Source organism: Lepidochelys olivacea, assembly GCF_965140295.1.
Source record: "Lepidochelys olivacea isolate rLepOli2 genome assembly, chromosome: 1".
Taxonomy (NCBI): Eukaryota; Metazoa; Chordata; order Testudines; family Cheloniidae; genus Lepidochelys; species Lepidochelys olivacea.
In genome coordinates this window covers 270984666-270998929 of record NC_140411.1, presented here as the reverse complement: position 1 = coordinate 270998929, position 14264 = coordinate 270984666, and the positions used below count along the sequence as shown (strand labels likewise).

At 43.2% G+C, this 14264-nt stretch overlaps 1 protein-coding gene across 1 annotated transcript in view; it reads right to left on the bottom strand.

Moving 5' to 3' along the window:
- The window catches only part of TMCC3 (transmembrane and coiled-coil domain family 3), a 229053-nt gene that overhangs the window by 214209 nt on the left and 580 nt on the right, over positions 1-14264 (bottom strand). The window lies entirely within an intron of this gene.

Sequence of the window (14264 nt, the reverse complement as noted above, 5' to 3'; positions counted from 1 at the left end):
GAGAGAAGCGTCATCAGTACTATGAAGTTCATTTGCAACGTTCGAGTTGCACTCACCCTCAGGTACAGAACTCCGCAGGGGAATACTCTGTTCATAGTCATTGAAGTTGTGAGAGAGTACACGAACTGACTTGGGATCAAGGATTCTCACATAGCAAAAAAATCTATATGCTGGTTGGTTGTCTGTATTTAAGTATCGCTGCAGCTTCTCTGCACAACTCTGAAAAACTTGACACTTGAGATTGTTCAGTGCATTCTGTCCTTTGTACTGAAGTATTGCCAGCAGATCAGATGGAAAGCTGCACACTTCCACTGGTAATGCCGACCACGATTCAAACGTAAGTAGTGTCTGAACAACTGAAGTTCCTTCTGCCTGGATTAAAATTAAATCTGCCACAAGTGATTCACTCTGCAATAAAACACATAACTCCTTTAAACCAGCTGTGGTGTCCTCCACTTCAACATCCTGAGCATCAAATCACTTGTAGTGCTCCACATGATGGTTGAGATGGTTTAAAGCTTTAAACCAAGTATTCCATCTTGTTACAACCAGGTCCGAAGGTAATATCGGGCTTTCAACTCCATGGTCGATAAGCTACTCTCTGTAACGTGCATGTCTGAGTGGGGGTTTGCAGAACAGCTTTTTAATTAGAGAACACAGATGGTCCACTTCTGTATACAAACAGTGCCAGCACTCGCCTAGTAAAGCTGTAATGTGTGCCCAGCTGATCACACGAATTGAGTTGGTTAAAATGCCACTTAAACGGTCTTTGCATTATCTGTCACATAAGCCACTACATTTGAAAAGTCAATTTCATGTTGTACAATGGTCTTTATAACAACTTGTGCAACTGTAGAGTAGTTAACAAGTTCTAACTCCATTGTTTGTACAAAGCTTGGCAGCAGCTAGACAACCTTCTGAAACCTGCATCAGTTGTATTACAATATTTGCAATATACCGGTTTAGGCCGTCTACATATTCATGCACAATTACAGCTACATGCTGATCCTTCAATCCAGCGATCAGTTATTGCTTGTTTACTTCAAAGACATGGAGAAGATGGACTCGTCTCAGTGTCCTTGCTGGCAGGATCCAGCCCCCATTTTGTATGTGCTCATTTAGGAATTCTCGCATTTGGGGATTGTCTGTTTTTTCTAGTGGGATGTTTGCACTGCAACAGGCCTCCACCCGGTCTTGTACTATCTTTTCCCTGTATTTCTGATTTTCACTGTGTCATGCAAGCAAACCAGTAATTGTGAGGAGTTGTTTTTGCTGCTGTCACATCGCCCCTCTCTGCCCTTCATTTTCTTTTCTCTATTGCTACAACACAATGTGAACCTTTAATGTGGTCGACTATGCAGTCCTTTTTAACGTGATCAAGAACTTTGCTGCAAATTGTACAAAATAACTTCCCTTCATCCACATGCAGCACATCCTTGCCGAATTATTTAACGCTACCCTCAGGCTTAACCATTTTAGGCATTGGTAGTAAACAACTCCAACAGCCAAAGCATAAAGCAGAAAATCGGAAGGAACAGATGATTCCAGAAATGAAAGATAATTTTGAGAAAAAAAACACTGCAATATCAGCAATTTCCAGAAAACACAGGCCCTACTCATTACTGCGATTCGCCGTCTATGTCTCAGGTTCCCCTTTGCACCAAGTAGGACATCCCAGAGTGCTGTCACAGCCACGCTGGCTAGTGCATTTGACCCTTTGTTAGCAGGCTCACTTCTGTCCTTCCCTTTAAATCTGCTGGGGGATACAGCAGTTTAGAGTGTGGTTCTACTCTTAGAAACCTCTACAAAAGGCACTTTCTTACCCAACAAATCTAGATGCTACCTGTGTAGAGTCAGTAATATCTGCCAACTTAAGGAACTAAAATATGTTTTAATGGTTTTGACTCTTTTTAGCCATGCAGAGCCAATAGATGTACAATTTTATCTTCCCACACCTACTTATTGTTTTCCCTCAGAACTTTTCCACATCTTTTGTCTACTGTACACTCTTCTAGACTAGTTACCCATTTCCCTAGCTGAGCCACTCACTGAACCAGGTGAGTCACACGTGTGACTGTACTGTCATTAGCCATCTCAATATAGAACAAAGTTCAGTGTGTCCTATCAAAGCTCTCAGAAGCACCACTTTACATCACAACAAAGAGGAAGAAGGGAAATGCTCATTTAATCTCCTCACTTTCCCCCATGCTTCCTTACCAGCAATGCAAGCAGGTAAGGAGAGACCAGGGGTAACATTTTCAAAAGCACATGTGACTTAATGCCCATATCCTTAAAGATTTTGAAATCAATGGGAATTAGGCACCTAAATACCTTTGAGGAGCTCGGTTCAAGTGGCCCAAGTCTCACTGAAAGTCGATGTGACTTAGAGGTTAGGCATTGCAACCCAAAGGCCCAGAGCCTCAAAGGTACTTAGGTGTTGCTCCGCTTAGCAATGCAATGCCTAACCCCAGTTGCCCAGCTGCCTAGTGGGCTACTCAGCCCTGAGCCAGACACTCAGGCTCCACATACAATACACGGGGACAGTTAGGTTCTTATGAAAGGGATCCTCAGAAGCCAGCTAGCTTAAGCTTAAGCAGCTTAAGCTAGCAAGGAGTGAACTACCAGAGATGGGTGAGGAGAGGAGAGGAGAAGGGCTTAGGTGACTAAGTGGTTGACTAGTGCACCTGGCTGATGGGCCAGAGATAGGCACCTCTCTCCACTTGGTGTCTTCAGCTGCAAACCCTCTCGGAGTTAGGCACCTAAGTTGGGTCACAACCTCTTATATACCCCATGCCCTAGCAGCCAAAGATCTCTCTCTCTCTCTCCTGCTTGATACCTCTCTCACACTCACTTGATGCATTTCCCTGTGCCTCCAGCTGTCTTTTGTGCAGATGAGTTTGAGTGGTCTCCATCCAGCCCTCCTGCTGCTTCTGACAGGTATCACGTCTAAGGTGTGCTCAGAGCACACCCACAGGATTGGACCCCCCGGCAAAATAGGCATGCCCCTTCCTAGGTTGAGAATCTTATTTCAGGGCTTTCAGCTTGAGCTCAGGCTCAGAGCTGCTCATTAGCTGTGGAACAGCGTCAGGGCTTAGGCGGCTTTGCAAATGTCAAGCAGTGCAAACGTAGGCATCCACATGGTTAGGTATCAGCTGAGCAGTGGTTCTGAAAATTTCAATGGCACTTAAATGGGGGACTTAGACACCTTAGAGGATCTAGGCCTAAGTCACTTTTGAAAATTTTACTCCAGAAACATAGGAAAACAATTCTTAGCATGTAGAGTTAAATAATAACACTGCCTAGCTCTTACATAGTGTTTTTCATCAGTAGATCTCAAAGCACTTCACTATCTTTCATGTATTTATCCTCACAACACCAGTGAGGTGGGTAAGTAGTAGTATCCTCATTTCACAGATGAGGAACTGAGGCACAGAGAGGCTAAGTGATTTGCCCAAGGTCAGACAGAAGTCTGTGGTGGAGCAGGGAATTCAACCCATAAAAAGGATGGTAGTCGGTGTGGATATATTTAGGATGTTTAATGTAAGCCAGTTTACCCAGTTTCCAGCTCAAGGCTATCATACATGTAGCAGTAACTGTCCAGCACTAACGATCTCTGTTTATAATGCAGAGCACACTGACTTTCTTTTCTATTCTCACTACAGGTTTTTGATAGCACCCATCACCACTGTTCTTGAGCTACTGCTTTATCCCCCTAGCCTTCCTCACATGGCTGCCACTGCTTCCTTCAAATCTTGGGAGATTTTTGCCCCGCACACATTTACGCAATGCACAGCCTTGGCAGAGGGAACAAAGGAAAGTACTGCACAGAGTTCATGACCCGTTACCAGTGACTGGAGCTGTGAAGAAAAAGAATGGCAGGATGGATGGGAAAGCTGGGCCATTAAGAAATTAGGGTCCTTGAGGAAAAAAAAAAAAAAAGCCTTTTGTCCTAGCAGAATTGGAGGCATGGAATATTCAATATATATTGGCAACACTAGTACTTTGCATTGCAGGGGATCTACGAAAAGAGGTAATTTAAATCTTCAGGTTGATTTCAATGGAACTTCTTTACCTTAATACCTTCGTAATCTAGAAATATGACTTAAATGGGTATTTTCCCTGAGCACAGAATGGACATTATGAAGATCCTTACAGAATCTTTGGTGATGGGTACAGTGTTAGGAACCCATTGTTTGGGCTTGCTTCTTACAAAATTATATTGCCTGTATGTTAGTCCTATTAAATTTAATGCTCAAATATGCTCATGCATGGTCATGGACTGGATTGAAAGTACATTTCTAGGTCCCCTCAGAAGACATAAACGAGGGGCTTTTGATTAAAGTCTCAATGTTACCTGATCGGAAAGTTCCCTCTCCAGTGTTCTAATGATGCTGACACGCTCCTGGAGAATTCCACAAACATCTACGTGAGAATGACAAAATAGCACCTCTCTCTCTTAACAGAGGTGCACCAGCATCCACCCCCAGTTTCCCATGTAGTGGCAGTAAAAGTGCAGCTCTACACAACAGGCTCTGAAGAAAAGCCAACTGCAAGCATTAATCAAGTAATCAACCTCACTAGTTTTAAGATGGAGCTTGATAACTTTATGAACAGCATTATATGACAGAGTTGTTCATAATACCAGGGGACTGGACTCAATGACCCAGGAGATCCCTTCTAATCCTACACATTCCTGATTTATTTTAAAAATAGATTCCCCCCTCTGCAGCCAACCCTGTGTGTATGTATCTATTCATTCTGATTTATAACACAGCACCCCTCTGCTACATGTATCTAGGTGCCTATATGTCCATCATTGCTGTACCTAGTTGACTCACAAATTAAGAAAACAGACTGTGTCTCAACAGATAAACTATTCTCTTTCTCTCACCCCATTTTCCACCTGCAGGAGTAGCTGTTAATATTTAAAGGAGTCAGGACAGAGACTGGGTAGGAAAGTCTAAGAATATTAAATGGTAATAAGCACAGAAGTAGCAACCTTGATCTCATGCCTTTTAAACATTTTCATTCAATCCAGCTTTGATCTTCAACAGGATTTTTCCCCCCACCTCCCAAATATTCATTTCTTGTCAATCTCTTTTCTAAGAATGGATTTAATCTATACCACTCATCAGCTGATGACATCTTGTCAGGATGAATCGCTGTAACAGAATTTACTATGTGAACAGGTTTTTTCTATTCTCAGATGAAAACAAATGAGACACACACAGGAAAAATGCCAAACAGGGAGGCAATAGCCAATGCGAATTTAAATCCAAAATGCAGCTCGGTGTTCTGGGGGTCTGAATGCCTCAGCTAAACAAACTGGCCTATAATAAAGTAAATTCAGCTAAATTCAGACAGGTAGGTCATCCAGTGAAAGAAGCTGGGGGAAAAGTTCCAAGAAATGAGAAGAGTGAGGACTGAGAATTTGGTTTTTCTGTGGCTCCCTGGAAAACCCAGTTTCTCCATTCCTCTCTGTTAATTCCATCTAGCATCTCTCACTGGGTGACCTGACTATTAGTGAGAACACCGATATGTTTGGCTCATGCGACGGGGGCAGCACTCTCTCCATTTCAATATTTTTTTCTTGGTACATTTATCTGGGAGGGGTCGAATCTACAGGAAACTGGGGCAGACATAGGCGAGGATCTTCAACTTGTGTACCTCTTTGAAATCAGTGGGGATACATCTATTTAGAACAGCTAAGAAACTGGTCCATTTTCACACTGTTTAGATATCAAGGTGATGGGGGTCTTAGAAATACTTCGAATAGATACACACATCTGTATATTACATATACAAAAGCATGTGTTGTACACAAAAAGAGCATAAGAAATACTTGTGAAAAGCTTACCACATCAGCTTTACCTGATCCGGCCAGTCTTTGGGCACAGAGGGTAGGATTGCGGCTACTGTCTCATTCCTAGGTGTGGTTTGGAAATATTATACAGCCATAACATTTCAAAGGTCACTAGTGATTTTGGGTGCCCAGATTGGGACACGTTAAAGGAGCCTGATTTTCAGAAATACAGGGCACATCCACCCTCTGAAAAATCAGACTCCTTCGAAGTGTCTCAAGTTCAGCACGCAGACGATGAGGGACTCAAAATTACTAATCACTTCTGAAAACATAGACAATACTTTCTCTACCACCGTTTCCAAAGTTTAAAGGGGGTAGGCCTTTCCCTCATTCTCGCTTCCCAGGTTACACAACTCAGCGGCTTCCAAAATTGAAAGTATCTGCAGTGTATCAGAAATCAAAGTGGTTCGTTACTGTCAAAAATATCCAGATTTGCCTGGATCCACATCTTCTAGAATCTTTGGCCCAGCATGCACTGCAATCATTGCTTTTACACCCTGATCCCTATTTTTCATTGTTGACAAGACACTGTCCTACCCAAGAACCTCTCAATTAAAAAAGAAACAGGTGCCAAGCATTTCATTATGTTGCAGTTTGACTGCAGGCCTGGCCGGTGGGTTAGAAATTACAGACAGAGAAAAAGACTAAAGTAATAAGTGGTTTGTAAAACAAAGTGTTGAAATAATAAGGAAGTGAAAGTCCCTTAGGAATTTCTGGCAATCATAACAAAGTAGGATTAAAAAAACCAAAAGTGTACCTAGAAGTACCATTAGAATTATTATTAAGCAATCACTTTGTAGCATCTAGTGGATAAAAGGGTAAAAAGAAATAGCTAATCTAGATTTGTCAAAAACAAAACCATGCCAAACCAATTTAATTTTCTTCTTTGACAGGCTTACTAGTGTAACAGATGCAGGGAAGCAGTACACACAATTCACCTTGATTTTAAGTAAGGCTTTTGATACAGTCCCACACGGCATTCTCATAAGAAAACTAAGGAAATGTGGTATACATGAAAATACTATAAGGTGGGTGGGCCAGTGGTTGAAAAACTGTATTCAATGAGTAGTTATCAATGATACACTTTGTCTGAGAGTGTATCTAGTGGGATCCTGCAGGGATCTGTCTTGGGTCCAGTACTATTCAATATTTTCATTAACTACTTGAATAACTGAGTGGAGAGTATGCTTATAAAGTTTGTGGATGACACTATCCTGGGAAGTCTTGCTAGCACTTTGGAGGACAGGATTAGAATTCAAATCAGCCTTGATAAATTGGAGAATTGGTCAGAAATCAACAAGAAGAAATTCAATAAAGATAAGTGCAAAGTACTACAATTTAGGAAGAAAAAAACAAATGCACAAATACAAAATGGGGAATTACTGAGCACTGCTAAAAAGGAGGGTTATAGTGGATCACAAATTGAATGAGTCAACAACGTGATGCAGTTGCAAAACAAGGCCAATATAATTAAATCAAAGTGCAAAAAATTATGCTTCAGTTCTGGTAAATAGACTGAAAAAGTATTTATCTAGCTATATTAACAGAGACCAGAGAGCATTTGTACTAAACAGGCAGCTAGCTACTGGACAATTTTCAGAGTCCTTAGACCTGATCTTCTTTGCAGACTCTACCATTAAGCCCCCACCTAATTTATCACTAGATGCAGACAAAGCTTTTGACAGAGTAAACTAGCAGGTCTTAAAAACCACTCTTGATACATTTGGCTTAGGCCCTAAATTTTAAAACTGGATTTCTGTCTTGTATTCCAACCCATATGCTGCTACGATAAGAGTAAATGGATATCTGTCAGAAAATAGAGGCACATATTAAGGATGCCCTTTATCGTCTCTTATTTTTGCTATGGTAACAAAAAGTTATTTGCCCAATTGATCAGGAATAATCCTAGCAAATAGAATTACAATAGGAAACAGGGAACACAAATTAGTGTTCCGTGCAGACGATGCCATAGTATTTGTTATGAATCCAGCTCACAGGACTACTAGAAAGGCAAGAGGTCATCTTAAAATTTGGCAAAGTATCTGGGTTTAAAATAAATTATGACAATCACAACTCCTGGATATAGATGTGGGCTCTGATCTACAGAAAGATATAAAGGGCAAATACAAATGGATAACGACTTCAATGAGGTGCCTGAGAATGCACATTTCTAAAAGACAGCAAGACATATATTAGTTATACTCCTTTGATTAAGAAAAATCAAAACATATCTGAAAAATGGTCAATATATATAATTTCATGGTTAGGCAAAATTGCAGCAGTTAAAATGAATCTCTTACCCCAAATTAACTTCCTTTTCCAAACTCTTCCAGTTTTAGTCCCAGGAAGTTACTTAGATCAATTGCAATCCATGATAAATTAATTTGGGGAAAATTAGACACCCAGAGTTAAGCAATCTGCTTTATTCAAAGGCCATGGCAAAAGGGAGACTTTACCACACGTTAAGCACTAATATCAAGCTAGTCAGATCAGAAAGTTAAGTTACTGGCTAACACCAAACCCTAGTAAACAGTGAGTAGAGACAGAACAAATTCACTGTTGTGCAAACAAACTCTACATGATCGCCTGGATCAAGAAATCCCATGGGATAAAATGAATATAACCACCTTTTTATGAAAGCAACAGCAGAAACTTGGTATAGTTTATTTAAAAAACTAAGCCCATACCCATCACCTCTAACACCCATAGTAGATAATACAGAATTTAAACCGAAAGCCTGGGAAGTTGAGACGTTTGGGACCTCACAGGTATATCAAAATTCAGCCTACTGTTTAGAGACAATATATTTAGATCACTTGATGAAATACAACTTGCAAGAGACACCAAAATTTCAGTATATCAATACCTACAATTTAGACATTTTTCACAAAATGGCAAACATAAAATGACAGAATTTGAAAAACACTCACTACATCCATAAAACAAAATGGCTTACTCTCCATTCTATAAGTAACATCTAGAGATTGCTTTGTAAAAGGACAAAACTATGTTCATGAAATGATGGAAAGTTGACAGACAGTAACTGAGGTGTGAGAGAACATATGGCACCATGGTCCCCACACTTAAACACATTAATAGAATTTTAATGTAGTTTTCTTTTATCAGTGGTACCCAACTACCCTTAAAATTAAGTTACAGTACAGGGATTAGCAAATGCTGGAGAGAATGTAATGAAATGGGAAGAGTTCTCCATAAATGGGGGATGTGCCAAAAAATTAAGACCTTTTGGAAAGCTGTCGGAGACTCCATAAGCTGACACCCTTTTATCCCCCTGTCAGATAATGTATTTTTATTAAATTATCCTGAAAACTATGCATCTTATAAAAGCCATAAAAATTGATCATTCATTTTCTAGCTTCTGCTAGACTTACTATAGTGAGGTGGTGGAAAAGGAGTAACTTCCCTAAATCTGTTAATTTGTATCAAAGAGTGTGGGAAATTCTGGTACTAGAAAATCTTCAAGTCAGAGTCTTACATGGTAGAAGGGAAAAAGATAACTACTTCAAAAGAGTTCCACCAGACTTCTGAGTTTGCTGGAAGAGAGTCATCACCCACCACCAAACCTAGTAGTTTGAGAACTTTCTTTGAATACCAAGGAAGGCAGAAACTCCTTCAACAACAGTTAAAATTAAACTTAAAGTCAAGCTATTAAAATAGGGGAAAGAGATGGGATTTAAAAAAAAGGAGAAATCTTAATATTGTGTAGAGTTTTGACAGGACAACTAATAAATACATTATGCATCTAAATGTAAGAAAAGCAGAATTCTAGATCTAATCACAAGACAATGAAAGACTGACACTATCAGCTGACAAGGCAGAAGAGTGAGACTTGAGAAGAAAAGCTGCAACCACAATATATGATCACTATCACAAACAAAGAAAGCGACTTGGTAGGGGGACTTCCACAGGCCAATTTATAATTGTGTATGTACTAAGTTTCTCTCTATTTAAATTGTAAAAAGACCAGCTCTGTTAATAAATACAATAAAATACACCAAAAATCCCAGCCTAAAGCCAGGAGAGAAAGGTAATTACGCCATCTAAGCTCTAAATGTAAGCCCTCCTCTGACACCACACACTCGAACCAAAAGTATTTATTAAAAAGAACATGATCTGTTGAAAGACTCTTCACATAGTTGTTCACCATCAACTTTGTCACCCTCCAGAACACTGGAATGCAGGTCAGAACTCCTGTGAAGGGCTAGTAAGTAATCTAGCTAGATATGCGTTAGATTCTGTTTTGTTTAAATGGCTGATAAAATAAGTTGTGCTGAATGGAATGTATATTCCGGTTTTTATGTCTTTTTGTAACTTAAGGTTTTGCCTAGAGGGATTCTCTATGTTTTGAATCTGATTACCCTGTGAGGTATTTACCATCCTGATTTTACAGAGGTGATTCTTTTACTTTTTTGTCAATTAAAATTCTTCTTTTAAGAACCTGATTGCTTTTTCATTGTTCTTAAGATCCAAGGACTTGGGTCTGTGTTCACCTATGCAAATTGGTGAGGATTTTTATCAAGCCTTCCCCAGGAAAGGGGGTGTAGGTTTTGGGAGGATTCTGGGGGGAAAGACATTTCCAAGCGGGCTCTTTCCCTGTTATATATTTGTTAGACGCTTGGTGGTGGCAGCAATAAAGTCCAAGGGCAAAAGGTAAAATAGTTTGTACCTGGGGAAGTTTTAACCTAAACTGGTAAGAATAAGCTTAGGGGGTTTTTCATGCAGGTCCCCACATCTGTACCCTAGAGTTCAGAGTGGGGAAGGAACCTTGACATAACCCATAACTCCCCCCGGTGCTACATGCAGTTCACTTTGCCAAACCCAGGATCTGGACTTTGATGTTCACAATTTAAAGTTAGGGGCCTAAAATTGCATTTCTTTCTTAGGAAAAAGGGAGGTGGAGGGGTGGGGGGGGAGGAGGAGAAATTCAACAAATGAATTAATTGCTCCACATTAATCACATTGACAGGCTAGAATTAGTGAGCTTTCTTTTAGAGCTCTCTTGTCCAATCTGTCCATGAGCTACACTTTAATGATACAAAATGCACCCTGGAGGGATTTGTAAAATAGGTTACTACTGGCACATTTCAGGATTCTGTAAAAGCGGAGGGTGCCTTTTCAGAATGAAGGAAGTGAAGCAGAATGTGCCAACTGCCCTAAGCTAGGAAAGTAAAAACAAACAATGAAAATAGATAGCCTCAATCATCTTGTTTGTTTTGCCTTGGCTATGCACTGCCAGACTGAGTGCAACCATCAAACTCCAGCCTAGTACAGAGAAAAGTGCTGGAGAAGACACCAGGATACCTTCATCATCACCGCACAGCAGGTACAGAAAAGGTTTAATGACTGACAGTCCTGAATTCAGTGAACTGCTTTGCAGCTTCAGCTACCGATAGGTGCTGTAGTTACCCAAAGCTTAAATGCATAACATTAACTGAGCCCTAAATGCATTGCAAAACATGCATCACCACCACAAAATGAGGCAACAAGAAAGAGCAGATCACGAAGCCCAAATGGATATGTGATCATTCCTTTAATAATGCTTTTTTGCACTATCAGCTTCCTGATGTAACCAATTTTCAGTACTTATGGGAACTCCAGCTTGGGACAGCCCAGAGTTAAACGTGCATCAATAAGGAGGGACAACTGAGAAAAATAAATTAAGAGCTGTAAGGGCCTGATCCAAAGCTCCTGATTATCAAATCACAAGACTCCACTGACTTTAATAGGCTTTGGATCAGGCCCAAAAGAGAGGACAGCCATGCAGCAGCATCAAGCTGCAATTCACACCTGCACATTATTCTTCTCTACCTCTCTCCTTCTCCACTAACAGTAAAATGCGCGTTGTGTGCACGTTGAAGTAAATGGCATTAGCTGGCAAGCATCTATTGCACAGCACGAGCAATGAAGAGCTGTCCAATTTCCTGAAATCTCTTCATACATGAGCTACTACAAAAATGAAATAATCTGTGGCTGTGCAACAAACAACAGACACATGCAGAAAGGCCATGCCCCAACAGTCCCTGCAGATGGCTGCTTCAAGACCTTATCTTCTCCTACCCAGCAATTCACTCACAGGAGCAGCTTTCACCAACTCCAGTCATGCCACACCAAGCCCTTGACCAGCTGGATTTGCCTCCCATTTATAGTAAGATTTTTAGCCAGCTGTGGGGCCTGGAGGTAGAGCCCTTTTCACATTCTCAAGCTTCCTAAATGCCATAAGCAATAGCATGTGCTGCCAAGCTGACTCAGACCCTGCAAAAGTAACATCAGTTTCAGTACCTGCAGTCATGGCAACTAAAATCTAAAAGGAACTAATTGGAAGAGGCTTCAGATGTGAGTGGGAAAGTTTCACTATCATCAGACTTGTGGGTTTACTATGGCTTTAGTGACCCTCAACACTTTCATCTCTGATAATGTGAATCTCCTAGTTTAAGTACGGAACTAGTTCTATAAAAATATTTATTCCTCTGATGATTTTGGAGAGTTCACATTAAGCAAACCTCTGGTTAGGTCTACACTGCATAGTCAACACAGGTGACTGGCATCCAGGTCTGAGCACCCAACTTAGCCTAGCCTGGGTGTGAGTGTCCCCATAAAGTCCTACCCACATTACTGGGTCCTCGCTGTTTCTATAGGCACCATGGGGGCATATTCCATGGTTCTTCTTGCAAAAATGTTCCAGAAATTTCTCTCAGTCAGTTGGGTCAACTGCAGAAGAACAAGTCCTGTCTTTCCAGGGGAACTGTCAGTGCTTAAAACAGGGGATGGGGTGCCAAGGCTTGGGTCACAGGCCTGGCTCAATACATAAATACAAAATCAAGCTGGGTCTCAGCAGGGCCACCTTTAAGGACCCTCTTACCAGAACTGCTAGGCCCAGATGACAACAGACCCCACACACACTTGTTTCAGACCACTGGGAATATGGGAAGGCACTGGAGTGATTCAGCATGGTCCCTCACTGCACAATGGGTGGGTTACTAACCTGAGTTAAGGCAGAGCCAGGCTCTTACCCACACCTCCAGCCAGGCAAGCTACTCTAGTGCTTAATGCATCTCCAACCCAGGCCAGATGTTTTTGTTTGGACAGCAGGGGGGAGTTTAAGGCTAAAACCAGGACTAACTGTGCAGCGCAGAGAAACTCTCCCTGGTTCACCTGATTAGCATGGTGGCATTAGCACTGCGGGTTAACCCGTTGCCTTTTGTTTCCCCTCCCCCTTTGCTTACCGGGTGCATTTCACATAGCACAACTCATTTGCTGTTCTAGAGGGAAGTGACACGTTGCAAGACTGGGGGCTGCTATGAAGACAGCGTGCTTTGCTAATGCTCAGGCTCTGCCCTGCTCACCTGCTCTCGCTCTGCAGACAGGCACAATCGCCGGCCTCCGAGGTTGACGGCGGTCACAGTGCTCCAGCAGACACGGGGAACAGCTCGCACAGACTGACCCCACCTGACCAGGGCTCCCAACAGCCCAAGCCAGCCCAGCAACGCTTCCAGCTGCGGCTTCAGAACAGATGAGAGCTATACCGAGAGGGGGGCCCCACAAACACCGCCCGCTGGCCCTGCAGCCCCTGGCCGCGCTCCGCTCCCGGCCCCGTTAAAGCAGCCAGCGGGGTGTCCCCTGCTCGGGCTGGTCGCGCGCCCGGCAGCCCTGGGGATGCAGCGCGGGACGGGAGCGGAGAAGAGGCGCTGCGGGTCCTGCGCAAAGGCGAGGGGACCAGGCGGGGCTCCCGCGCTTTAGCGCGCTCAGGAGGCGTGCGCCTTTGCCCACGCGGAGGCTGGCTATGGAAAACCAGCGCCGGCAACCCCCAGGCCGGGGTGGGGGTCTATCCCGCCGCCTCCCCCGCACCCCGGGACTCGTTATCCGGCCCAGAGCCGGACCCTCCAGGGCTTCCGCAAAACTTCTACGGCGCAGAAACTTCAGCCAGTGCGAAGTAGGCGGGGAAGCTCGTCTTTGCAATGCGTAAAATGCACCCACGGGGGCCCCCACTTACACCCCCCCCCGGGGCTGGCGAGCACGGCGCGGCAAGCCGGAGCCACCCACCAGCCCCGGAGGGACTAGTCCAGACACACGCGATGCGGTAGCTCCTGACGGCGCTTGGGGATCAGCAGTGACCTGAGGTTAAACTGCACCCCGCAGAGCCCCGCGCCTTCACTCCGGAGTTAGTTGCGTGTAGAAACGACACCTCCCCCCGAACCCCATTAAACCGAGCGCCCGAGCCGCTAACGCCTGGGAAGCCGCCTCCGGCAGAGGCTCACGCTGGGCTGCTGAACTCAGCGGAGCAGAGCCCCCGAGCGGCCAGACCCGCACAGGGCAGCCGGGAGGCCGCTCCGCGCAGAGTCCCGCGTGCTGGCGGTGGGTGAGCAGCGCCGCTCACAGCCGC